At 41.2% G+C, this 26,853-nt stretch overlaps 1 protein-coding gene and 1 long non-coding RNA gene across 4 annotated transcripts in view; one reads left to right on the top strand and one right to left on the bottom strand.

Annotated features, from left to right (window-relative positions):
• LOC135391477 (transmembrane protein 94-like) overlaps window positions 1-26,853 on the top strand; it is a 587,105-nt gene that overhangs the window by 106,428 nt on the left and 453,824 nt on the right. The window lies entirely within an intron of this gene.
• LOC135393081 (uncharacterized) lies at window positions 159-1,758 on the bottom strand. Its single transcript, XR_010422436.1, has 3 exons — window positions 1,696-1,758; window positions 1,364-1,594; window positions 159-946 (listed from the first exon to the last, which is right to left on the bottom strand). It is a non-coding gene; the product is annotated as an uncharacterized LOC135393081 (long non-coding RNA).

Genomic DNA, 26,853 nt, shown 5'->3' with positions numbered 1-26,853 from the left:
GAAAACACAGGACGAACACGGGACGAGACGAACACATAGACACACAATCCAGTAATGAAGATTTAATACACAAAGTGCAAGAGAGACAGGGTAAAAAAGTGTACACTTCGGCATTAACATCAAGTCAACACCAGCTAGCTTTCCTGCTCCTCCTATGTTCATCACACTTTTGTTGGTGCCCAAATGCCTTAACAGCTGTTTTTGCATGCCTGTCATGAGAACTAGCAAGAAATCCTCATCTTGCAACAAGTCAGTATTCCCTCGTTGAAAGACAGTAGGATCATCCTTCTTGCCTGTGTGTGTGAGGGAAAGCACTGGACTGTTTGTTTGGGCTCTGATAGAACTGAACAGGGCAACACTGTTTTGATTGTCGTCGTGTTTCCTCTCACCGTAACATATATTATAGTCCCTCATGGTGGTGTACAAGTACTGCCTTGTAGTGAGGTGAATTGGATCCTTTGAAACGTGCCATCCAGCACACCCCGAATACTGAGCTGCATAGTACGCTGAGTGCAATGCCGTCACATAGTTTCCCTAACATAAACAAATAGTTTCTTGAAGGTAAAAAAAGGACATTCCAGTACAACATAGTGTTTTACAAGTGCCTGCACGGGCCGCCTCTATTGCATCTTCCTCTGTTTTTGTCAGTGGGGTGTGGGACAGCCCCAAAATCATGTGCATAATAGGAAGATTGGAAGACAAACGAGACCTTGCCAGTTTGGAACATTGCAGACATATCAGCAAGGCAGGTGTCCCCACGCCTGACGGAACCTTGTGATTTGATGGACCTTATTTCCTTTGATGTGTCCTCTCTATAAAAGCACCCGATCAGTTACAAATATAATAACACTTTAAGCTTCCATCTTTCGATCTTTTTACCCCTGTGCCTTTAGTAAAATGACTCTTGGCTGCATCCTGCGCATTTCTTCTCTCCATGCCTGAAAATCTGAAATCAGTAAAAATAAGCAATGTCCTCAGTTTCAACACAATCCTCATGTGTTTCGTAATTTTGTTGCTCCAGTTAAGAATACAGTATTAGAATTCTGAGTAAAAACACAAGTATAAAATAATAGGAATCATTAAGCACAACGAAAGATTACTGATAATTGTCGAAACCACGATATTTCTTACTCATATGCCGACTTCGGTGTTAAGATAGAACAGGTAGTAATTAGACAGTCTGATTGCACAGACTGTACGAACACGCCACCCGAATTAGTCCAACTCGACACTATGGGCGTACATTACGCACCAGCCTGCCGGTTTATGCCACTGAATCATTTGCTACAACACATGCAAAATAAGGGCGTTGAATGCGAATGGTATGTGTGTACTAGTGTAACAGAGCATGAGACGTACTTACCAGAATTGCACTTGTGCGAATAATAAATAGCCTTGCCTCGCTCAGCCCGAGCTCTCGCTCTGACCTGGCAATTCCACCGCCATGTTGTTGTCTGGTCTCGTTAGTCTTCAGTAGCACTACACACTTGTGCGTCTTAATTCACTTGGAAGTTGTGTACCTATACATTCACCTGGTGCTGCTGCTGGACTGAGAAGGTGCAGCTGAGAAAAAGTGGACTGGCACTTGTTGCATCTGTAGTAACAGAGCGGCCCATTTTACAATTTTGTACAGATGCCTTCACCTTTTGAACCGCGATCACGAAACTCGCAGGCGTTGCTGAAACGTTCCCTCACCTATTGAACATCGACGGACGAGCCGGACATCCAGCGAGGAACTTGAACGGAATATTTGGCAAAGCTGCTTCACCACTACCACAAATCACATCCTCAAGCCATGCTCAAGCAGCTCAAGCAAACAAACCGCTGTCTGCTAGCGCATGCGTACGCGAAGCGAGCAGACGGCAAGGCGGCGGCAAAGAAAGACACGTGACATCACTTCTAGCGCATGCGCAGCGCAACCGATTTTCCTCTCCCGAAGGCCAAGTTGCGGTTACAACAGTCTTCTAAGGATTACTCACTCACATGGGATGCTGCCGTCAAACTAAGGAAGCCGCCATTAAGCCTCCCCGTGTTGCCCGGCCAGAACTGGCGGAGCCCGCTAGTTTTGGCGAAGGAAATCTGAACAATGGGTTTGGTTCATGTTTGTCGTTTTTTCACTGTGTGTACCAAACAAAGACGTGTGAAACGTGATAAAAAGCGATTCAATCTAGACTGGGGTCATATCCTGTGTGTTTTATTGTTCCGATATATTCTTTTAGACCGGCCTCCAGCAAGCTTTCTAACTCGAGCCTACTTAGCTTTCGGTTTCTATTCCGTGGTTGTCAAACCTGACAAGCCATAAAACGCGTGAACGTATCTTTAATTAGTGAGTTTATTGGCGATTTCAAAGATATCTTGGTTACCGATGCCTTTAAATGGGGCCGAAATCTGAAAGCTTCAATGTTCAGTTTCGGAAGTCAGCAACATAAACATGAAACTCCCCATTGGCCTCTGGCGATGGAACTCCCCATTCATCATCTTAAAATAATGTTGTTATTGTTGTTGCCCAATAAATGCATCAAAGAGAACTGCAAGCAGTGCCGAGACGGTGGATCAGGAGTAGCTTTCCTAAAGTAAGTAGCCTACTTTTCCTACTTTCATGTGTGTGAAATTATTCCATTATGTTTTTGAGTGAATTATGTTTGTCTTTCCCTGGCCGTGCAGCTTTGTACATCAGTGTGCCAATACATACAAATATAGCTTTATTTTTGTAACATTTACCCAAACTTATAAATTTCAACATCAGAAATATTTTACTAACACAGCATTGACTAGAGGGCACATGCCACAAGGTAGCATGCCGCTCAGCACCCACCATATCCCAGTTACTTATATTTGTTTGATCCCATCTGTGATGTTTTTGTTCAACCATCTGAGAAAAGGTACTGAAAGAAGCAGTGCAAGTTGCTAGGAAAATAACTGCATTTCAGATACAAGTACACACACATATAGGAGCACCTTGTATTTTCCTCAAGATACACATAATACAAGCACTCAGATATTTTCACTCTGGGCAAGCAGATGCTGCACCATCCACATGGGAAGGCTCTGCTGCGATGGGGATGCATTCACCTGAAGCTGGAGATCCTATAGCTTTTTCCGACACATTTGAAGGTGTGCTACATAAAGAAAAAGAGGGCACTACTTCTATTGTTTCTGTAATATTGTTAATGAAAATTTGTCGCCCTCACAGGCTCCCCCAACAACATATGGAACGATATTCGAAATGGGTCCAGTGACTTGATGGAGTGAATGCGGAATCCTACACTGACTGCAAACACGACCTCATGTGCTCCACTTATTTTCAGCAATGCTCCTTTTATGGAGGACACAGACGAGCTGTACTGAAGCCTGGTGCACGCCCTAACGTTACGGCACCAGGTCAACAAAGTATACATGTTCATGTGATGGAGCTTCCACTGTTTCATTCCTTTTAGTGTCAATGTGCCTCTGTACTTCTCTGTGCATTTTCTCAATTTTATCCTGCTTGTGCTTGTGTGCAGGTCATCCAAGAGTATACCCACAGGAAAGTGTGTCTCGGATGCAAACCCCTTCAAGCATTTGTCATGAAGCCATGACAGAGGGAGGGCTTCACTTGGGCCATTCAGTTGAAAGTCTGCTTCCAGCGTACTTTTTGTTTGAGCAGGGGTTTTACAAATCCTTTAAAAAGGAAAGTACTAACTAAAAGTACATGATCGCTGCATGAACGTAATTTTTAAAAGTGTTTTACATGGGTGGCCAGATAGTTTGTGTGAGGCATATTCATCTAGCAGCACATGTTATATGACTAAAATTCATTTACTAGCCACGAAGCTATGGCTTACATTTTTGTGCAATGATACCAAAACCAAGGAAGAATCTCCAGCAAAGTGCACGGGCACTACAACTGTCTACATCAAACAGCTATGTGCTACAACATGTTCTACATCGTGGCTGCTAAGTCGATCATCTCTTTTATATGGGGAGTACCGACACTGACAGTGCAGCGTGGTGTGCCATGGCGAAGGCGCCTGTGTAATACAGTCACAGCTTGTTACAGAGAAAGTCAATTCAATGGTATTTTCACTGAAACAAAATAGAATCATCTCTTGATTGATGAAATTGGAATTTACAAATTCCTTTATTTTATTAACAGTGCCCTCTCAAACAACCCCCCCCCTTATTTATTGCAAAATTACAAGCTTCGCTTTATGAATCTCAATTAATTATAATATTTTGCAGGAATATTGACCATTCATAAATTGTGTGTTAATTGTATCCGATACAATAAAGCAGACCATTCATGATCACCATCCATTCTTTTAATATGGAGGTGTGCCTGTGTCGAACAGCCTGTGTACCTCCAACATTATATTTGCGGTCTGACTTTCTCAAGTTAAAGTCGTCTCTTACTGATTATTACCCCGAATCAGTTTGAGCCCCAGTTTTGGTTTAATCAACGCTGGATTCAAGCACCCAATAATCAGAATAAACTACTTGATGTCTTCGGAATTCATCAATCAAGACAACAACTTTTCGACAACTTTTCGAACCCGTTTCCGGAAGAAAGCAACACGCTCGCGTGGTGTGCCGCGTTAACGCGTCGGGACGCCGAATCGCGTTCGGTTTCGGAAAGGGTGTCCGGGAAACGCTGCCCGGCATGTTGCCGAAACGCATTCGACGACGCGGATGACCATTTCTTCGAGTTTTAAGTAAATTTACTTCGAAAAATATTCGTAACTTTTACTATCCACGTCATGGAGAATTCACATTACGTTATAGAGTATATAGAAAATATCAGTACACTCTATTAAATTCTTTGTCATCGTGGAAGAGTTCTTAAAACCTTCGCGTATCAAAGTGAGCCAGCTAAAGCTGTGAAATTACACTTTCTACAACTCAGTTCGTAAATTGCGGTAGCAGTTCAAATTTTAATTAAACACGTACTGATAGTCTCCACTGCTCCGGAATGTGATCTGATAAATTTTATCAATTAATGTACAAACAAATATCTTGTATACAATATGTGACTATATAGACAGCTTTTTAATCTATACCTTAAAAAATTGTAAGAAAGTGTGTACAGTTTTGACTTTGAAAATTTAAACAAGAACCTTTGGTGTTGGAGTTTGCGTTTTGAATCATTATGAGCTAAAATCTTCTAAAATTAATGTATGTCCTTCCCATTTCTAGTGCCTCATATGCTGTGACATTGCGAATAGACTCATAGTTTTTCAGTATGGCTAATGAAAAAACCTCGGGTACATTCTGTGAATTGGAGCTACGTTTATGTGTGCTGCTTTGGTTAAGTTTGCAAAAGGAATATTTACTTATTATAATTACATATCTTATGCATAGTGCTCATCTTCATTGTATAGTGGTTAAACATTTCTGATGACAGTTGTGTGATTCGATTCTCCCAAAATCTTATTGGAACTGTGTGCCGCACAGTGGCGCAGCCAGACCTCCAATGTAGGGGGGGGGCTCTATACGAAAACCCGCCCCCCCCCCGCTGATCCTCGGTGCGACAACACACATTACTTGTGCACACCACAGCATGCGCTTGAAAAAAAAACACGAAAATAATTGATTTGGACATTCACAATACGATTATACTGTGATGTCCAATGAGGTGGTGTCACGAGATTGGAAGGATTTTGAAAAGCTCATACTTTGGAAACTATTCAAGTGTGCCGCTTAGATAGACGCCATGAACTGTAAGAACTTTCGCGATCGTCACACTGGTCCCCCGCCCCCATATATTATTTTCTCCTCGGATTTGCACGATTTGCGTGGGTCGGTCAGTGGCAGGTAGGGGGGGCTCGGCCCCCCCTAGCTTCCCCGTGGCTACGCCACTGGTGCCGCATGTTATGATGATTAGAATTGTAGACTCCGCCTGCGCATCATGCTTGTCCATCACTTGCATCGCGTCATTTGATAATAGATTCCTTTCAATATAGTATTGTCAACTGTCCAATCGTTTGAGAAAATATAAGTAGTAAATGGGCGGGCCGAGACTAGTATTTTTCCCCGCGCGGCGCGTGTGCGGAGGGTTGTCTGCGCGCTTCGGCGGGGGAGGGCTGCGTGCGCGCTTACCCTTTCACATTTTTCAGCCTCTGCCGACTTCTTTCGACATTTTTGCGCCTTGGCCGACCTTTTTCGCGTATTTTTTCCCGCAACCGGCGCTCAGGTGGAGGCTCTTACCACTGGGCGGCGCGTGGCCGGAGGGCTGCGTGCGCGTTTACCCTCTCACATTTTTCAAAATGGGGCGACTTCTTTCGTCATTTTTCAGCCTGAGCCGACTTGAATCGCTAATTTTTTCCAGCTACAACAGGTGTGCAGTAGACTGTTTACATGCAAAGGATAGCCATACACAAAACTACAAGAGAAAATATATTTATTAATGTCATTAGTGTCGGGAATTATGTTATGACTCTGTGTGAAGGAGAAAAATTTAGCCAAAAAAGCTCTGATGCAGAAGAAACACAATACACGTAACAATATTTATTACTGGCATGATGCAATAGCATTGAAGGGGTATCACAATTTTTTATTAGCGATAATCACGTAAGTTTTCAATTAAGCAGAAGGAGTAGCACATTTTAATCAAAGAAGATCTTTATAATCAATATGATTACAATCAAAATTAAAAGTTTTATTATAGAAAGTCTAACATTATTATACGTGAGCACCATAGTGGAGTTTTAATTACAAAGTTCTAATAGATCTACAGAAAAAGTACAAGTGAAAATATATTTATTAAAACCAATAGTGCTGGGAATTGTAATGCCAATTGTGATGCCAATCAGATGAAGGAGAAAAACCGAGCCGAAATCCTTCACAACCAGAAACAGAAGAAACAAAATGCAAGACAGTACATGTAAAGAATATACATATTTTATTCGGTATACCTAGCCATCTGATTTTGAAAGAAAACATAAAATCAACATTCATCACATTGCTTACTAGTTTACATAGATTGAGAAGTTACCCGTCAATAAGAACTGGCAACCACGTTGCAGACGCTGCGGCAGCGGCCGCTCACCTCCAGGGCAAGTGTGTCCCGATTGTTCTCCCAAGGGGGGACAGACGGTCCCTTCTTCGTGACTGGGCTGCCTCCTCATCCGTCGAACAATGGCGTCGGGATGTCCGGGCCAGTACCATACTGGGAATTGTAGACCCAACATTCTCGTGTCGCTTACCGACATCTTTACCGTCGCTTACGGCTGAATGTTGCCTTTACGCCGTACTACCGTTACCGGATAGGGTGTGCCAGTAGTCCCTTGTGCCCGGAGTGTGGTGTGCCAGCGACCGCGGACCATGTGATCATCGCATGTGCCACATATAGGAGGGAGCGTCACTTGTTGGCAAACGACTTTGCGCGGATTGACAGCCGACCCCTTGACCTCAGACTCATTTTGGGACCATAGGACACACGAAAGCAGATGTCCGTCTTGCGACCCTTCATCAAATTCCTGCAAACTACCGGCCTGATCGACTCTCTCTAAAACCCTGTCAGCGTCGTCAGCATCATCCTCATCACCATCCTCTCATTTTTCCCCAATAGCAATGGGGTAGCATTCTGCTCAATGAGCGGAAATCATCCCCATATCATCGTCATCATGTATTTCTCTCTCTCTCTCTCTCTCGTCAAAAAGAACTCGTTACAAGTTAAGTTACCGTCTGCAAAATGTAACGAAGTTAATAACGAAGTTCTTCAGCCTGAAATGTAACTCGCAGTTACTGAGTTACTTCAAAAAAGGACAAGTTACTTCCAAGTTACTTCGATTTGTTTCGGTTTCAGTCTGTCTACCAATGTCATGATGACGTTTCTCTGGTAAAGGTCTATTCGAACGCTAGCATTTTACTCCCTGTGGGTGCACAATGGGTCAGCTTCATTTCAATGGCAGCGGTTCTTACTTCCTGAATAAAGTACTGTCATTGATTGAATATCACGTTTTATCGCAAAATACCATGAAGGAACCGGAGAGAAAGCAAGAAAATGCGTGGACGTGAGTGAAAAGCGAGTTAAAAGTAACTTGGAACTTAACTTAACTTACTTTGGCAAAGTTACCTGAAAAAAGAACGAGTTCCTCTGAAAGTTACCACGGCGCAAAAGTACCGAGTTAAGTTACAAGTTACAAAGAAAGGAACTTAGTTACAGTAACGAGTTACTTGTAACGATCTACCTCGAACTCTGCTAGTTTAATATTCCAACATGACACAAATTTAATTAATCAGTTTCTTATGATGTGAATAGCGCAGACATAAGCAAATAATTAGAATCAACACGATCAACACATAGCATTAATACAGAACGAATCCTCCAACATGTAGGGAAATAATAGCTACACAATGCCATATCAAAACGAGAAACGGTCATCACATTTAATCAAAGAAGATATTCTTAATCAATATGAATACAAACAAAATTACAAGTTCTATTATAAAAAGTCTAATATTCCTATACGTGAGAACCATCAGTTCAATAGAGGGAAGTTCCGATAGTTGTATGTAATTAACTGTGAACAGCAGAGACCCTGGAAGACCATGGGACACGAACGACACGAACACATGAGGAAATAAAGTCTATACCACTACAAAGAAGTTGTTCTTAATCAAAACAACAGAGGAGAATAATCTATCACTTTAACTATCATAAAATCATCATCGTGACATAATCTAATCGAACACTATACAATTTTCATTCTAAGAGACACTACAAACATTACTTTGTTTTATGAATCCAACACAGAAAATAGATATGTTAAAAATGAACTTCACCGCATAGCACGCTCCTAGCCAACAACCAGCTGTGATGATATCTGCTATGATTTATTGAAGACGGGTGCCAATAGATGTATGGAAGACCACGGAACACGAACGACACGAACACAAGAAGAAATGAAATCTATACCACTACAAAGAAGATATTCTTAATCAATATGATTACAATCCAATTACAAGTTGTATTATAAAAAGTCTAATATTCCTACACGTGCGAACCATCATAGTGTGAATATCTGTCATAACATTTCGCGCGCAATAGGGAATCTAAATTTCATATTCCAACATTACACAACTTTTAATTAACCAATTTCTTATTAAGTGAACTGTGAACAGCATAGACGTAAGGAAATAATGAGAAACAACACAATCAACAGCTACAATTAATAGAGAGCCAAACCAGCACACCATCCAACACATAGAAAAATAATAGCTAATCAATATATCAAAAGCGAAATATTACAAATTTAACACTATAGCACAGATTTAACGCTGAAGAGCAGAGGAACACTCTAAGCGGCGACACGTAAACAACAACAGAGGAAAATAATCTATAATTGAACCATCATAAAATCGAACAATATACAATTTTCATTCTAATAAACACTACGAACCTTGATGGAGGTATCCAAGACATAGAAAATATGCACTGTTTTCATCTCGGTTTTCACTCTTTTCCTCACAGCCGGGAGACTGTATGCTTTATCCCATGCTTTATCACTCAAAGGGTTGGGGGCTATATTCCTTCGTCCAGAAAACAGAACGCTCTAGAGGTCAGATAAGATAGTTCAAAGGCGATATATTTTATTGTGCAGTGCAAATAGATGCCGATATTACTCGTTGGGATCGCTATCTTTTCGCATCCTTTCCTTGAAACGGAAATCTTTCGTCAAAGTGGTTGACAAGTCGACTAAGTTTGTACAGATGCGATATTCTTATTGAACATGTAGAGAAAGTCCAAATTATTAAATGGTACCAACAATACTCAATCAAAAACGAGAAACAAATTTAATTACATCATTTTTGTAATATCTTGCAACAGAAAGTTCTAATGAACCACGCAGAAATATCAAATGTGAAATGCAACTCAGAGGTATGAGGCATTCCCATCTTAGAGATTATTTTTACTTATATCAATCGAGTGAACAATTGAAACAAATGCAAGACAATAATTATTTCAGGTAGTAATTTCACAACTCATAGAATATCAGTCGAGTGAATATTTGAAACAAAGTCAAAACAATAATTCTCACGACAGGTGGATATTATAGCATTCTAAACCAGATAATAAATTTTTAATCAATAAAATGAGCATAGATATGCTTTTAATTAAGTGTAGACGAGCACTTGAAAACAGAAGAGACAATTGCTCTACATTGAAAAGATGGACAGATTTTGTACTCGCTACCATAAGTCATGGGAAGATGTGATAAAAAACTGCTTCGAAAAGGAAGAGCCGCGAAACGATTCCATTATCGCTGCATTCGAATACGTCCTAGACATGGTCGTATTCGGAGATATGGTACAAACTACAGAATTGAAGGTGCAAGAATTTATATGCCGAATCTACAATACTTATAAAAATATCTGCACATCAACGTCGGAAGGGCCACTGGGATTGATGGCGGAGTTTTTGAGGTTTGCTAACGAAGAATTGAAATACACTAGACCAGATGTAATTGTAATCATTGTAATGTGCATTGCGGTCATATACAAGCGGTCTATATCGCACGATTCATGACGGATTTGTTGAAATTGCACATATCTGAGATGGAAAGTACATAAAAACTTATCACACGATATGTTCCACTACCATGACAACGCAATTATTTTCTTCTACCAGTCTCTGCAACGATGTCGAACGAGCAGAAGTTCAGTATTATTGTACAAGGTCTAATGTATCATCACTTATTGAAACCCAACGAACATATCAACTGCGGTGGACCACCGGACGATTTCCATCTAATACTGTCTTGTACGCCATTTAAGAACATTCATACAAAGAAAGGAAACATCAATAAGAGATTGTGCAAGTTCGTCGCAACAAAAAAGTGCAAGTTTTTGAAGCAATACAAACACGGCGACAACATATCACCCGCTTTAATCAACGCTGGATTCAAGCACCCAATAATCAAAATAAACTACTTGATGTCTTCGGAATTCATCTGTCAAGACAACAAACGAAAACTTCAGAGTTTGGAATAGAACTGTAATTTATCGAAATAAACAAGTGTATAATTGAAATAATAATTGTATTCTTTGTCATCATTATAATGAATTCATGCATAACAATGAAAAACACTTTGTATTTGGCATGGCTAGACTGAGAACAGATATCGCTAAGGAAACGGATATTCCACACTGTGTGTAAGAATTCTCACATGGAATGAGCACTGGCAATCAAAGAGATTTTACACGACCACACTCTATACAACACCGACACCCGAAGGAAAGAATTGTAGAAGAATCGCTAATTGAAATTTAGAGGCATGATACATCAGTTTATGATTACAAAAAAAAGGATCACTAATCTTTTGCGAAAGCTTATTCCATGATTTAAATTCCACAGTGCATGTATATTTCTCAAACAGTTGCACTAGCCCAGATGTAGTAAAAGAAGAAGAAAAGGCGTCTTTGACAAGCAACCCGATTGGAGTGCGGAATAAATATTTTCGTCAAAACAATTGTCCGTTTGTATGACTGGAGAGGGAAAATGAGCCGTCCAAGATAGGGGGGGATATGTTTATTAAAGATAAAGAAAAGGGGAAAGGTCAGACAGGCCAAGGCCGACTTGCTATTCCTAAAAGAAAAAAAAAGAAAGAAAGAGAAAAATAGAAAAAAGAAGCAGAAAAGGAAAAGAGAAAGTGGCAGGGGACGATGGGGTGGCTCAAAGGCTCTCAAGATGGGGTGGCTGATGGGGTGGCTCAAGTCTCAAAGGCTGCTGAGCAGCCCAGTGTCCTTCAGGTAACACAGGAGGGCTCGGGTGACTGCCCACTGTCTGGAGTGCAGGACCGGTCCCAGCAGCGTCGCCAGGGAAAGTTCCCTGTGGCCTAGGGAAGTGAGATTTGTGGCGAGGACGGCCCGGGGGCAGGCGTACCGCTTGCAGTGCAACAATAGATGGCGTATATCGGCGACTGCAGCACAGCAGGGACACATCGGGGACGTCCGTCTATCCATCTTAGAGAGGAGCCGCGGGGTCAGGGCAACATCGAGGCGTAGGCGATGGAGGATCAACTCCTCCTGTAGCGACAGCCGCTGGGAAGATAGGGCAAAACGGGAAATAAGGCAAGATAACTGATTGCGGCGGGATAAGTCAAAGCGTTCGCGATACAGTGTCATCGACTTTTACAATCGCATTCGGGTTCAGTGCCTGCGAGATAATACGAAGCGTTCACGAAAAGCGAATCTATTATCAAATGCCGCGATGCAAATGGAGGATTTTACAAGCATGATGTGCAGGCGAAGTCTACCATTTCTAATCACGTAATCTTCCTAACACACGGCACACAAACGTATATGAAATAATTTCCAAGTGACAATCAGATTTTGGGAGAAATGGATCACACAACTGGCCATCAGAAATGCTTAACCAGTATACAATGAAGATGAGCGTTGGGAGGGAAGATATGTTATATTAATTATAATAAGCAGATCAGCGCAGGTCACACATAAACGTAGATCCAATTCACAAAATATACTCGAGATTTCCCGTAGCCATACAGAAAAGCTATCACATTATTTTTTGGTGTCATAGCATCCGGGCACTACAAATGGAAAGGCCATACTTTAATTTTATAAGTCTCATAACATTGTAAAACGCAAATTCCACACTAAAGATGATTTTCTTCTTTAAATTTTCAAAGTCAAAACTGCACGCTATTTCTTGCATTTTTTTAAAGATATAGATTAAAAAGTTGTGATATACTCACACGTACTATACAAGATATTTGATTAAAATTTATCGATTCACATTCAGAAGAAGTGGTGACTGCCACACATCAGTAAGAGTTTAACTAAAATTTGAACCGGTGTTGCGATTTATGATGAGTGGTGTAGAATGTGTAAAATACGCAAGCTTTAGCCCGCTCACTTTGACGAGCACTCTTTCATGATGACAGAGAATTTAATCGAATGGATTGATATTTTCTATATACACTATAACATAATGCGAATTCTTTATGTCGTGGATATTAAAAGTTACGAATATTTTCCGAACGAAATTTACTTAAAACTCGAAGAAAGGGTCACCCGCGTCCTCGAAGATGTTTCGGCAACACGCCGGGCCGCATTTCCCCAATGCCGTACCCGAAACCGAACGCGATTCTGCGGGGGATACCAGGGATACCTTCTGGGATACCAGCCGCGGCGTTTCGCCGACTCTCGGCACGAGATGGCGCCGGGGTCTAGACAGCCACCAGATGGCGCTATAGGCGCCGGGTGTCGTAACCAGTACCGTTGTCAGGAAGTGCGCAATACGCCGCTGGGGCATGTAGTTCCAACAACACGCGTGACCTTGTTGCATTTGTTCGGATCGACAAGAATGTAGGCTAATCTCCTAAGAAAAGAGGGGTTCTTGAAGGGAATACAGCTTTGTGGGACAAATGTGTCTGTGGTTTCTTCCTTGGTTCGCATTCTGTTCGACTTGTGTATCGTCTTGCAGCTTTTGACTTACAGCGTGCTCCTCACTAAAATCTCCCGACTGGATGACTCGGAAACGGTTCATACTGGCGAAATAATTTATTTTGGGTTCGTATTAGTGATGTACCGGCTACAAGATATGCCGTGTAACGTTTATTTGCATACTCTCACCAACTAAATAAAAATTAACTTATGAATTTCGCATGCGATGGTCTCCGAGCGTGTACCCCATGAAAGGGCACCTTCAGGAACTACATTTTAGCGACAATCAGAAATCGGCACGTAGTGGCTAACACGGCTAGCGCGTGGTCCGCCAATTTGGTCGAACGCCATTCGATCGAACGCTGTTTCATTGAAGACGTTTGATCGAACGCCACTTGGTCGAATCGAAAAACACTTGATCGAACGCCGAACTATCAGAAGGCCGAAAGCCAAAAGGCCGAAAAATCATAACGCCGAACGAACAAAAAGCCGAAAGCCAAAAGACCGAAAAATCATAACGCCCACCTGTCAGAAGGACGAAAGCTAAAAGGCCGAAAATCAGAAGGCTGAAAATGGAAAGGAAGGTGCACAAATTGGACACAAGGGATTGTTCTTTTCATAGATTATGAAAAAGTTTTGTGGCTCTTGTACTGGGAATCAAACAATTGGAATGTATAGCATTTGGTGCTCAGAAACAAACTGGCCAGAGAGAGAGAGAGAAAACAACCAGCAACAATAATCCCGACATGTTTACTACAAAAAGAACGTGTCTGCTGGGTGAATGGAATGCCGCTGAATGAACTCTAGAGGAGATGGTGCTTCTCTACGTTTGAGACGTCGTTTTTGTAGATATATTCAGTATCCAACTCAAACTCTGCATTTGTGTCCCGAACGTGATTTGAACAAGCAACGGTCTGAACCGCTTGCTCTACAGGATAAACCTGCATAGGATCTCTATGATCAGGTCTGTATTTACTTTTTTTTTTTTTGCTTCGCCTGCAACCTTCTGTGCCGTTCTGTTTCAAGAACTGTACAGGTAGGTCAAAATTAAGCTTTCACTAGTACTTTATAAATAGGCGAACAAAAGAAAACTGGTGCTACTTTTTCTGTTCTTTGAGTAAGAAACAGGTGATACATAATTAATTAGCAGCACCTGTTTCTTACACAAGTAGCGTAAAGTTATCATCCGGTTTCCTGTCATCGCTGTGTTTGTGTAGCGCTCGGGAAAGCTTAATTTTGAACACCCTGTATGTCACCCTTGTCCCCTGACTTAGGAGCACATACTATGATTTCTTCCAGAATGGTAAGTCAATCGTCCCAGGTCATTCACTTGGCTATTCACCCTACTTATCGAAAGGCCGGACAATTAGGTGCGGTTTTGGGTTAGAGATGATAGGGAACAGGTTTTGGGAATGACCTAGGTTGGAGACATTGTTGAAAATGGATGAGAATGGGAAATGTCATCGGATAGCTGATATTTTTTTCATTTTAACTTATTGCCATTGTGTACAACAAACACATACCATAACACGGTGGTTCATAGGTTTCCATTTTTTCCCCTAAGTGATCGAAAGCAGGTCGTTAAAGCGAAGTTCGGTTAAATAATTTATTTGCTGTATTAATTCACGAGAAGTCTATCCTACATAAATTGTACAGCTAATTTTTAATCGCAGATGTTGGAATCACAGTTCTCGTATCTTGGGTTCCTTATTTTTCGGCCTTTCGATAATTCGGTTTTCTGACTTTTCGGCCTTCTGATTTGCGGCCTGATGACTGTTCGGCGTTTTAATTTTTCGGCCTTTTGACTTTCGGCCTTATGATTGCCACCCCTTCTGGAGAGTACCTTATTTAGTAACGTTCGCATACAACTTTCCGCCGAGAGATAACAAGAAATCATTCGATAAAAATGGATATGAATCTCTGTTATGAGGCAGTGCCACATCGGTTTTTATTGAACAAGTATTCCTGACAACGTTCATGTCGCTACAATGCCCCTCTTCCACCTTTGATTCCTGACAACGCACGGATTATTGGGACCTTTACGGGAATCTCTAAATAACCTTTTATGCTTTCAGTTTTTCATCTGCTTTATTTTCTCTTTTCCGCTACCAAAAGCGAAATTGATAATATAACATGTGAGCTCCTTTTCGTTTCCTTGATGGATGGAGACGTCCCCGACCAAAAGGCTGCTACCCGTTTTCACTTGGCAAGCCTACCGAGGGCGGGTATTATCGACCTTGGCCATCAGTTAATCCGCTTTGAAGGCACCAAGTGGGCCTCCTACAATGGGCTTCTGATCCCTTCTGACTTACACCACGAGAAGGAAGAATATGGGTTTGGAATACGGGGGCATTCCTCACGCGGAGTGGTACTTCTCCCTTATAATCCGCTGCATGGCGCTACCATGCAGGGGGAAGACAGGACCATCTCCCACGGCTCTAGGTACATCTGCATTCTGTCCTTAATCTCGATAACGGGTGAGCGGATTTCAATGAGTATGGTACCAAAATACTCTGGAAATAATTCTGCATCCGAGTTTCAATACGTATTTTTCATTTTTCTTCTTACTTTTTAACAAGAGCGCTTCAAAGTTGCATTCAATTTTTCCCGTGCTTTCGCAACGCCTAGAAAAATGTCAAGAACGAAAATCAAAAATCGGTAATGAAGCTCAAATGCACCATTGGACAAGCTATCGTACAAAACAAACCGGGTGAAAATCCGTCGAATATTAACCGAGATTAAGGACGAAACGTGTTCCATAGAAAATACACGGGGCCTTTGGAGCTGGTATCCCCTCTTAACGCGGTACCGTACGCGAGCGTGTTGCTTTTTCCGGAAACGGGTTCGTCGACGCTGGTGACCCTTTCTTCGAGTTTTAAGTAAATTTCGTTCAGAAAATATTCGTAACTTTTAATATCCACGACATAAAGAATTCGCATTATATTATAGTGTATATAGAAACACCTGTTCAAATTTTAAGTAAACTCTTAGTGATGTGTGGTAGTCACCACTTCTCCTGAATGTGAATAGATAAATTTTAGCATTTAAGCCAGAATCAAATATCGTGTATAGTATGTGTGAGTATATGCACAACTTTTTAATCTATATCTTTAAAAAAATGCAAGAAATAGCGTGCAGTTTTGAATTTGAAAATTTAAAGAAGAAAATGATCTTTAGTGTGGAATTTGCGTTTTACAATGTTATGAGCTAAAGACTTATAAAATTAAAGTATGGCCTTTCCATTTGTAGTGCCCGGATGCTATGACACCAAAAAATAATGTGATAGCTTTTCTGTATGGCTACCGGAAATCTCGAGTATGTTTTGTGAATTGGATCTACGTTTATGTGTGACCTGCGCTGATCTGCTTATTATAATTCATATAACATATCATCCATTGTGTTTATGCATAACGTTCATCTTCATTGTATACTGGTTAAGCATTTCTGATGGCCAGTTGTGTGATCCATCTCTCCCAAAATCTGATTGCCACTTGGAAATTATTTCATATACGTTTGTGTGCCGTGTGTTAGGAAGATTACGTGATTAGAAATGTAGACTTCGCCTGCACATCATGCTTGTAAAATCCACCATTTGCATCGCGGCATTTGATAATAGATTCGCTTTTCGCGAATGCTTCGTATTATCTCGCAGGCACTGAACCCGAATACGATTGTAAAAGTCGATGACACTGTGTCGCGAACGCTTTGACTTATCCCGCCGCAATCAGTTATCTTGCCTTATTTCCCGTTTTGCCCTATCTTGGACGGCTCATTTTCCCTCTCCAGTCATACAAACGGACAATTGTTTTGACGAAAATATTTATTCTGCACTCCAATCGGGTTGCGTGTCAAAGACGCCTTTTCTTCTTCTTTTACTACGTCTGGGCTAGTGCAACTGTTTGAGAAATATACATGCACTGTGGAATTTAATTCATGAAATAAGCTTTCGCAAAAGATTAGTGATCCTTTTTTTTTTGTAATCGTAGACTGATGCGTCATGCCTCTAAATTTCAATTAGCGATTCTTCTACAATTCTTTCCTTCGGGTGTCGGTGTTGTATGGTCGTGTAAAATCTCTTTGATTGCCAGTGCTCATTCCATGTGAGAATTCTTACACACAGTGTGGAATATTCGTTTCCTTAGCGATCACTGTTCTCAGCCTAGCCATGCCAAATGCAAAGTGTTTTTCATTGTTATGCGTAGAATTCATTATAATGATGACAAAGAATACAATTATTATTTCAATTATACACTTGTTTATTTCGATAAATTACAGTTCTATTCCAAACTCTGATGTTTTCGTTTGTTGTCTTGACAGATGAATTCCGAAGACATCAAGTAGTTTATTTTGATTATTGGGTGCTTGAATCCAGCGTTGATTAAAGCGGGTGATATGTTGTCGCCGTGTTTGTATTGCTTCAAAAACTTGCACTTTTTTGTTGCGACGAACTTGCACAATCTCTTATTGATGTTTCCTTTCTTTGTATGAATGTTCTTAAATGGCGTACAAGACAGTATTAGATGGAAATCGTCCGGTGGTCCACCGCAGTTGAAATGTTCGTTGAGTTTCAATAAGTGATGATGCATTAGACCTTGTACAATAATACTGAACTTCTGCTCGTTCGACATCGTTGCAGAGACTGGTAGAAGAAAATAATTGCGTTTCCATGGTAGTGGAACATATCGTGTGATAAGTTTTTATGTACTTTCCATATCAGATATGTGCAATTTCAACAAATCCGTAATGAATCGTGCGATATAGACCGCTTGTATATGATAATTTGATCCGACTGCTTTCTTGATGAACGCAATGCACATTGCAATGATTACAATTACATCTGGTCTAGTGTATTTCAATTCTTCGTTAGCAAACCTCAAAAACTCAGCCATCAATCCCAGTGGCCCTTCCGACGTTGATGTGCAGATATTTTTATAAGTATTGTAGATTCGGCATATAAATTCTTGCACCTTCAATTTTGTAATTTGTACCATATCTCCGAATTCGACCATGTCTAAGACGTATTCAAATGCAGCGATAATGGAATCGTTTCGCGGCTCTTCCTTCTCGAAGCAGTTTTTTATCACATCTTCCCATGACTTATGGTATCGAGTACAAAATCTGTTCATCTTTTCAATGTAGAGCAATTGTCTCTTCTGTTTTCAAGTGCTCGTCTACACTTAGTTAAAACCATATCTATGCTCATTTTATTGATTAAAATTTTATTATCTGGTTTAGAATGCTATAATATCCACCTGTCGTGAGAATTATTGTTTTGAATTTGTTTCAAGTATTCACTCGACTGATATTCTATGAGTTGTGAAATTACTACCTGAAATAATTATTGTCTTGCATTTGTTTCAATTGTTCACTCGATTGATATAAGCAAAAATAATCTCTAAGATGGGAATGCCTCATACCTCTGAGTTGCATTTCACATTTGATATTTCTGCGTGGTTCATTAGAACTTTCTGTTGCAAGATAATACAAAAAGTGATGTAATTAAATTTGTTTCTCGTTTTTGATTGAGTATTGTTGGTACCATTTAATAATTTGGACTTTCTCTACATGTTCAATAAGAATATCGCATCTGTACAAACTTAGTCGACTTGTCAACCACTTTGACGAAAGATTTCCGTTTCAAGGAAAGGACGCGAAAAGATAGCGATCCCAACGAGTAATATCGGCATCTATTTGCACTGCACAATAAAATATATCGCCTTTGAACCAGGGTGTCGAACCGAACCCGAACCCGAACCGAAAACCGTACCCGAACCGTTATTTTTGCCGGAACCGAACCCGAACCCGAACCGAAATTTTCATGACACTGCTGAACCCGAACCGGAGCAGAACCGTAAAAAATAATAGCGGTAACCGGTTCGCAACAAAACGGTTCGGACATAAAAGAAGTCAGCATAAGAGTTCCTCTCTATCCCCGAACGAAGGCACATTGGTATCATCATCACGCGCCTATATCATGGATTTCAGAAATTTTCACCTAGCAGTCAGACGACGACGTATAGTAAGTACACTTTCAGTGTCTTTTTAACACGTCGAAGCGCAGTTGTCCTTGTGAGCGCCGCGGCTAGCGCCCCACGCACGCGGTGATGCGGCGTCTACTCTTCAGAGACGAGGTGCCATCACTCTTAGAAATGAGCTTCACCGCATAGCACGCTCCTAGCCAACCACCATCTTGAATGATATCGTTATCTGCCCTGATTTGTTGAAAACGGGAGGCGTACGCCTTTTTTGTGACAATTATGAACAGCATAAGTGTCACAAAAAGGCGTACGCCTCCCGTTTTCGACAAATCAGGGCAGATAACGATATCATTCGAGATGGTGGTTGGCTAGGAGCGTGCTATGCGGTGAAGTTCATTTTTAAGAGTGCACGCGGACGAATGAAACAGGAATGGAGTAGGCCAGTTATGTAGCTCTACAGGACGAATATGTGATCAAATAAGCGCCCAAGATTTCCCTTTACACGTGAGCAGTACAAATTAAACAAGTCAGAAACATGAGAAGTGGAGAAGGAGCGTACGCAGAACGGTGCCTGTTTGATTGGTCGTGGTTTGAAAAGTAAATGTGGTTCTTCTTATTGGTAGTGCAGTTGTGTCGTGACACATTGCCTTTGTGTTGTGGATAAACTAGTACACTGCTGTGAGCTCGGACAGAGTAAGGCTGGCGGCTTATTTTCGACGTGCTTCAGTACGGTTTCAGATCGATTCACGCTGCAAAGGCAGTGTGCCGGCAAGTACTGTCGTCTATATGTTACGCTGTCCATCTTATTAGGCTTCCTTTAAGTGTATCTTGCTGGCACTGTGCGTGTGAAAAAAAGAGATTTTGGGAACAGAAAGTAGCAGGACTACACCGCTTCAACAGCGTGGACTCTATTTGGAATAAGTGTTCATCCATTTCTCATTGCTCTCGCTAAAGGGCTACCTCACCTCTAGAGAGTTATTAGCCACGCATATCCTGATAAATGCAGTTTTATGAAACATATAAAACGGAAGCGTTGAACCGGTTTGCGAACCGGTTCGGTCTTTGGCGTGGCCGAACCGGAACTGAACCGGAACGAAATCAAAACAATGCGAACCCGAACCCGAACCGAACCCGTATTTGTTGCGGTTCGACACCCTGCTTTGAACTATCTTATCTGACCTCTAGAGCGTTCTGTTTTCTGGACGAAGGAATATAGCCCCCAACCTTTTGAGTGATAAAGCATGGGATAAAGCATACAGTCTCCCGGCTGTGAGGAAAAGAGTGAAAACCGAGATGAAAACAGTGCATATTTTCTATGTCTTGGATACCTCCATCGAGGTTCGTAGTGTTTGTTAGAATGAAAATTGTATATTGTTCGATTTTATGATGGTTCAATTATAGATTATTTTCCTCTGTTGTTGTTTACGTGTCGCCGCTTAGAGTGTTCCTCTGCTCTTCAGCGTTAAATATGTGCTATAGTGTTAAATTTGTAATATTTCGCTTTTGATATATTGATTAGCTATTATTTCTCTATGTGTTGGATGGTGCGCTGGTTTGGCTCTCTATTAATTGTAGCTGTTGATTGTGTTGTTTCTCGTTATTTCCTTACGTCTATGCTGTTCACTTAATAAGAAATTGGTTAATTAAAAGTTGTGTAATGTTGGAATATGAAATTTAGATTCTCTATTGCGCGCGAAATGTTATGACAGATATTCACACTATTGCAATGATGGTTCGCACGTGTAGGAATATTAGACTTTTTATAATACAACTTGTAATTGGATTGTAATCATATTGATTAAGAATATCTTATTTGTAGTGGTATAGATTTCATTTCTTCTTGTGTTCGTGTCGTTCGTGTTCCGTGGTCTTCCGTACATCTATTGGCACCCGTCTTCAATAAATCATAGCAGATATCATCACAGCTGGTTGTTGGCTAGGAGCGTGCTATGCGGTGAAGTTCATTTTTAACATATCTATTTTCTGTGTTGGATTCATAAAACAAAGTAATGTTTGTAGTGTCTCTTAGAATGAAAATTGTATAGTGTTCGATTAGATTATGTCACGATGATGATTTTATGATAGTTAAAGTGATAGATTATTCTCCTCTGTTGTTTTGATTAAGAACAACTTCTTTGTAGTGGTATAGACTTTATTTCCTCATGTGTTCGTGTCGTTCGTGTCCCATGGTCTTCCAGGGTCTCTGCTGTTCACAGTTAATTACATACAACTATCGGAACTTCCCTCTATTGGACTGATGGTTCTCACGTATAGGAATATCAGACTTTTTATGATAGAACTTGTAATTTTGTTTGTATTCATATTGATTAAGAATATCTTCTTTGATTAAATGTGGTGTCCGTTTCTCGTTTTGATGTGGTATTGTGTAGCTATTATTTCCCTACATGTTGGAGGATATGTCGGTTAGGTTCTATATTAATGCTATTTGTTGATTCGAATTATTTCCTTATGTCTGCGTTATTCACTTCAATAGAAATTGATTAATTAAATTGGTGTCATATTGAAATATTAAACTTAGCTTCCATATTGTGCTCGAAATTACTTACATCAATCAGGTTCTCACATCTCAGACTTTTTATAATAAAACTTGTAATTTTGATTGCCAATCGTATTGATTAAGAACATCTTCTTTGATTAAATGTTCTACTGCACTTTAACTCTGATTCATTGAAAACTTGTGTGTATGATTACAGTTAATAAAAAATATTTTGTTTGATCTGTGATACCTATGCAATGCTAATGTATCGTATCTGTAATAAGTATATTCTTTGTTACGTGTATTGTATTGTTTTTCTTCTGCTTCAGGTTTTTTGGCTGGGTTTTTCTCCTTCACACAGAGTCACAACATAATTCCCGACACTAATGACTTTAATAAATATATTTTTACTTGTACTTTTGTGTATGGCTATCCTTTGGATGTCTATACTTGCATGTAACCCGCCCACTGCACACCTGTTGTACCGGAAAAATTTCTGAGGGAAGTCGGTCCAGGTGGAAAAATACGCTACGATAAGCGCACGCGCAGCCCTCCCCCCGCCGGTAAGCGCGCGGACAACCCTAGGAAGCCTCCATGTGCGCCCCCCCCCCCCCCCCGGAGAAGCCGCAGCCACCCATGGAGGCTCCCTAGACAACCCTCCGCACACGCGCTGCGCGGGGAAAAAACGCACAGGGCTCAGGGGCAGGTGTCAGGGGTCCAGGTTGTAGTTTCGCCCCCCCCCCCCCGTAGTCTCGGCCCGCCCATTTAATACTTATATACACTATGCAATTTAATTCATAAAATAAGCTTTCGCAAAATATTAGTGATTCTCTTTTGTAAACAAAGATTGGTGTAACATGTCTCTAAATTTCTATTAGCGATTCTTCTACAATTCTTTCCTTCGGGTGTCGGTGTTGTATAGAGTTTGGTCGTGTAAAATCTCTTTGATTGCCAGCGCTGATTCCATGCGAAGATTCTTGTACATAGTGCGGAATAAACGTCTCCTTAGCAATCTTCTATCAAATCATAAGCTGTTTTCGTTGCGATGTGTAGAATACATTACAATGATGACAAAGAATACAATTATTATTTCAATTATACACTTGTTTATTTCGATAAATTACAGTTCTATTCCAAACTGAAGTTTTCGTTTGTTGTCTTGATTGATGAATTCCGAAGACATCAAGTAGTTTATTCTGATTATTGGGCGCTTGAATACAGCGTTGATTAACGCAGGTGATATGTTGTCGCCGTGTTTGTATTGCTTCAACAACTTGCACTTTGTCGCGATGAACATGCACAGTCTCTTATTGATGTTTCCTTTCTTTGTATGAAGATTCTTGAATCGCTACAAGAGAGTATTAGACGAAAACCGTCCGGTGGTCCACTGCAATTGATATGTTTGTTGAGTTTCAATAAGTGATTATACATCAGACCTTGCACGACAATATTGAACTTCTGTTCATTCGACATCATTGACTGATAGAAGAAAATAAATGTGTAGAGGCTCTAGTGGAATATATCACGTGATAAGATTTTTATGTACTTTCCATTTCAATCGTTAGGTGTAATTTCAACAAATCCGTAATGAATCGTTCGATATAGACTGCTTGTATATGATAATTTGATCTGATTGCTTTCTTGATTAATGCAACACCCATTGCAATGATTACAATTACGTTTGGTCTAGTGTATTTCAATTCTTCGTTAGCAAACGTCAAAAACTCCACCATCAATGCCAGTGGTCCTTCCGATGTTGACGTGCAAATATTTTTATAACTATTGTAGATTCGGCATACAAGTTCTCGCATCTTGAATTTCATAATTTGCCCCATATCTCCGAATACGGCCATGTCTAGGACGTATCGAAATGCAGCGATAATTGAATCGTTTCGAGGCTCCTCCTTTTCGAAGCAGCTTTTTATCATGTCCTCCCATGACCTATGGTAACGAGTACAAAATCCGTCCATCTCTTCAATATATAGCAATTGTCTGTTCTGTTTTGTAGCGTGCCTCGACACTTAATTAAATCATATCGGTGCTAATTTTATTTATCAAAAATTTATTATGTTATCGCGTTTAGAATGTTATTAATATCCACCGGACGTTAGAATTATGATAGTCAATTTACAAAAAAGATGTGATGTGTAAGGAAAAAACGTGTGCTTTCAATGGGGGGGGGGGGATATGTTTATTACATAAAAAAATAAGAGGGAAAGGTTAGCCACCGCTATGGCGGCTTGCTATTCCCAGGAAGGAAAGGAAAAAAAGGCAAACGAAAAAAACAAAGAAAAAGGGAAACAAACAAACAAAGGAAAACAAATAAACAAAAGAAAAAACAAATAAACAAAAAGAAAAAGAAAAGAGCAAAGAGGAAAACAAACACAAAACTGGTCACAGTTCACCCAGAAGGCCACAGGACCGCAGAAACTGAGCAAGTGCCTTTGTCACCTGACTATATTGTGTGGGGCCGAGCAGCGTAGCTAGAGATAAGTGCGAAACGGTCAGGCGAGCGATGCGCGACCGTAGGAGAAGACGATGTTGGTGGTAACGCGTACAGTAGAGGAGCAAGTGCGGGATGTCTCCTTCAACATGACAGGTGGGGCAGTTCGGTGACAAAAGGTGGCCCATCTTAAAGAGGAGCAGTGGAGTCCGCGCCACATTCAATCGCAGCCTGTGAAGCAGGGACTCTTCCTCCCTGGGGTAGCGGCCTACCAGTGTGTGGGTCATCGTAGGGTCAATCGAGTGCAGAAAAGGGTTGGTACTGGCAGCGTCTTGAAAGAAGGCCTGAGAGCTATTTCTGCAGTATCGGCGAATGGCTAGCTGACAGGCAGACGGGGTAAGTTGGACAGAAGTGACAGGCCCAGCCGCACGAGCAGACCTGGCCGCAGAATCGGCGATGGCATTCCCCAAGATACCAAAGTGGCAGGAATCCACTGGAAACGCACACTGTGACCTAGAGACGATAGTTTGGCGTGCAGGCAAAGGATCTCCGTGTAGATGTCATTGATAATTTTGGGCGAATACGATGCCACGGCCTCCAAGGCTGACTTACTATCCGAAAGGATAGTCCACGCTCTTGGTGTCGACGAAGAGATGTACCGCAGAGCAGATAAGATAGCAAAGGCTTCTGCTTTGGTTGATGAAAGCGTGGGCACCAGCTTGAAACCGCGTTCGTATGATTCCTCAGGAATGTAAAATGCAGATGATGACCCATCGGATGCCACCGAGCCGTCAGTGTAAATCTCCATTCGATTTGAGTGCAGGGAGTAGAGATGTTGCAGCATTAGTTGGCATGCCACAACAGCTGGGGCATGGCTCTTTTTCGGGAGACCAGGAACAGATGTGTGCACTGGGGGCAGACTTAAGGTCCACAGCGGCTCCGTATAGGAGACCAAGGTATGCGATGGTGGGATTTGTCCCTGTAGTCGCAGAACAGCTTGGCCGTACACAGAAGCAGGGCAATGCTGCGTAACATCCCGAAGATGGTGACATGGGTGCCGTACAAGACAGCGTGTGTAAGTTTGGAGGGTTGCCGTGTCCCGGATGATAAGCACGGAAGGAACCCGCGCCTCGGCGATAGCAGAGAAGGTTTCCGTAGTCTTCGGAACTCCCAAGAAAGTGCGCAGGCTACGAGCTTGAAGATTAATCAGTTGCCGTTCCTTGAATGGGGAAATACCGTGCAACACAAGCAAGCAGTATCGTAAAGTGCCCATAATAAGAGAGTTGTGTACTTGGAGGAGGTCGGTGCAAGAAGAACCCCAAGAGGACCCACAGAGGCGGCGCACGTTAACATAAGAGCCTGTGGTGGCACCGAGGGCAGTAATCTGTCGAGACCATGTCAGGCCCCGATCAATGATGACGCCAAGGTACTTGTACGAGGCAACAAACGGCAGTCTTGATCCTGTCAAGAAGATGGGGTAGCTGCAGAATGAGCGCCGCGTGAATGCCATAGCCACGGTTTTGGTTGGCGATACCGATAGCCCTCGATCAGCGAGATATGACACAGTAGCGTCTAGAGCAGATTGCAGGCCTGCGAAGTGTCCTGGACAACCGCGATAGCAAGAGCCGACGAATCCGCTGACAGTGGTATGGTAGTCCCGGTCCCTGCTTTCAATGATTCTACGTACAAGAAGCGCTAGAGACCCTCCTTCCCTAACTTGACTTGCAGCAGTCAGTTTATGGCTTTCAACTATACATTGTATACCAAGACCATTGTTGGATTCCCCTATACTCCCTGCGGGCGTAACCTTAACGAAAGTGTACAGGAACCCAGCTTCCCTCTCTTACTTCGTTTCCACTAGTGGGTCCTGAATGGAAAAGACATGTTTCTGTGATGTATATTTGCGCTGCGCGGTTACGAAAATGTTTGCCTAAATTAATTACTGCTTTTGACTTTGTTTCAGATGATCACTCGATTGATATTAATAAAAATATTCTACTAGTTGGGAATGTATTTTTGAGCTGTGTGCGTTGATTTTCGCTGTAGCAAACACAATAATTTGCATTTCAGATTAGTTGTTTGTGGCTTCTGCGTGTAGAAATTATTGTTGCAAAGTTATCATAAAAAATGATGTAATTAAATTTGTTTCTCGTTTTCGAATTAGTATTGTTTCTATCACTGAATAAACGACTTTCACTCGATTGATATTTTGTGAGTTGAGAATAATGAATGCATAATAGTTGTGTCTGATCTGAAATATATTAAATGCAACGTTTCTCGTTTTGGTTGAGTATTGTGTGCGCCAATAATATTTCTCGTTTGCTTAGATAATGTTTCTCTAAAACCAGTTTGCACTGACATAAAAGTCTATCCTTAGATTTTTTGCGTGCTATTGTTTTTGATAGAATTCTTATTGTGTTCTTGACAGTCGAATAATTCCAATGTCTATTTGCCATCGATAAAAAAATTCGTCTCTGTACACCAGTCCTAAGAATATTCCCTTTTGGATGAAAGAATGTGAAAAAGAGAGAGGGTTTCCCCACCCCACA

This window comes from Ornithodoros turicata, chromosome 4 (assembly GCF_037126465.1).
Source record: "Ornithodoros turicata isolate Travis chromosome 4, ASM3712646v1, whole genome shotgun sequence".
Lineage (NCBI taxonomy): Eukaryota > Metazoa > Arthropoda > Arachnida > Ixodida > Argasidae > Ornithodoros > Ornithodoros turicata.
The sequence above is the reverse complement of the archived record's forward strand: the minus strand, read 5'-3'. Positions and strand labels throughout refer to the sequence as shown.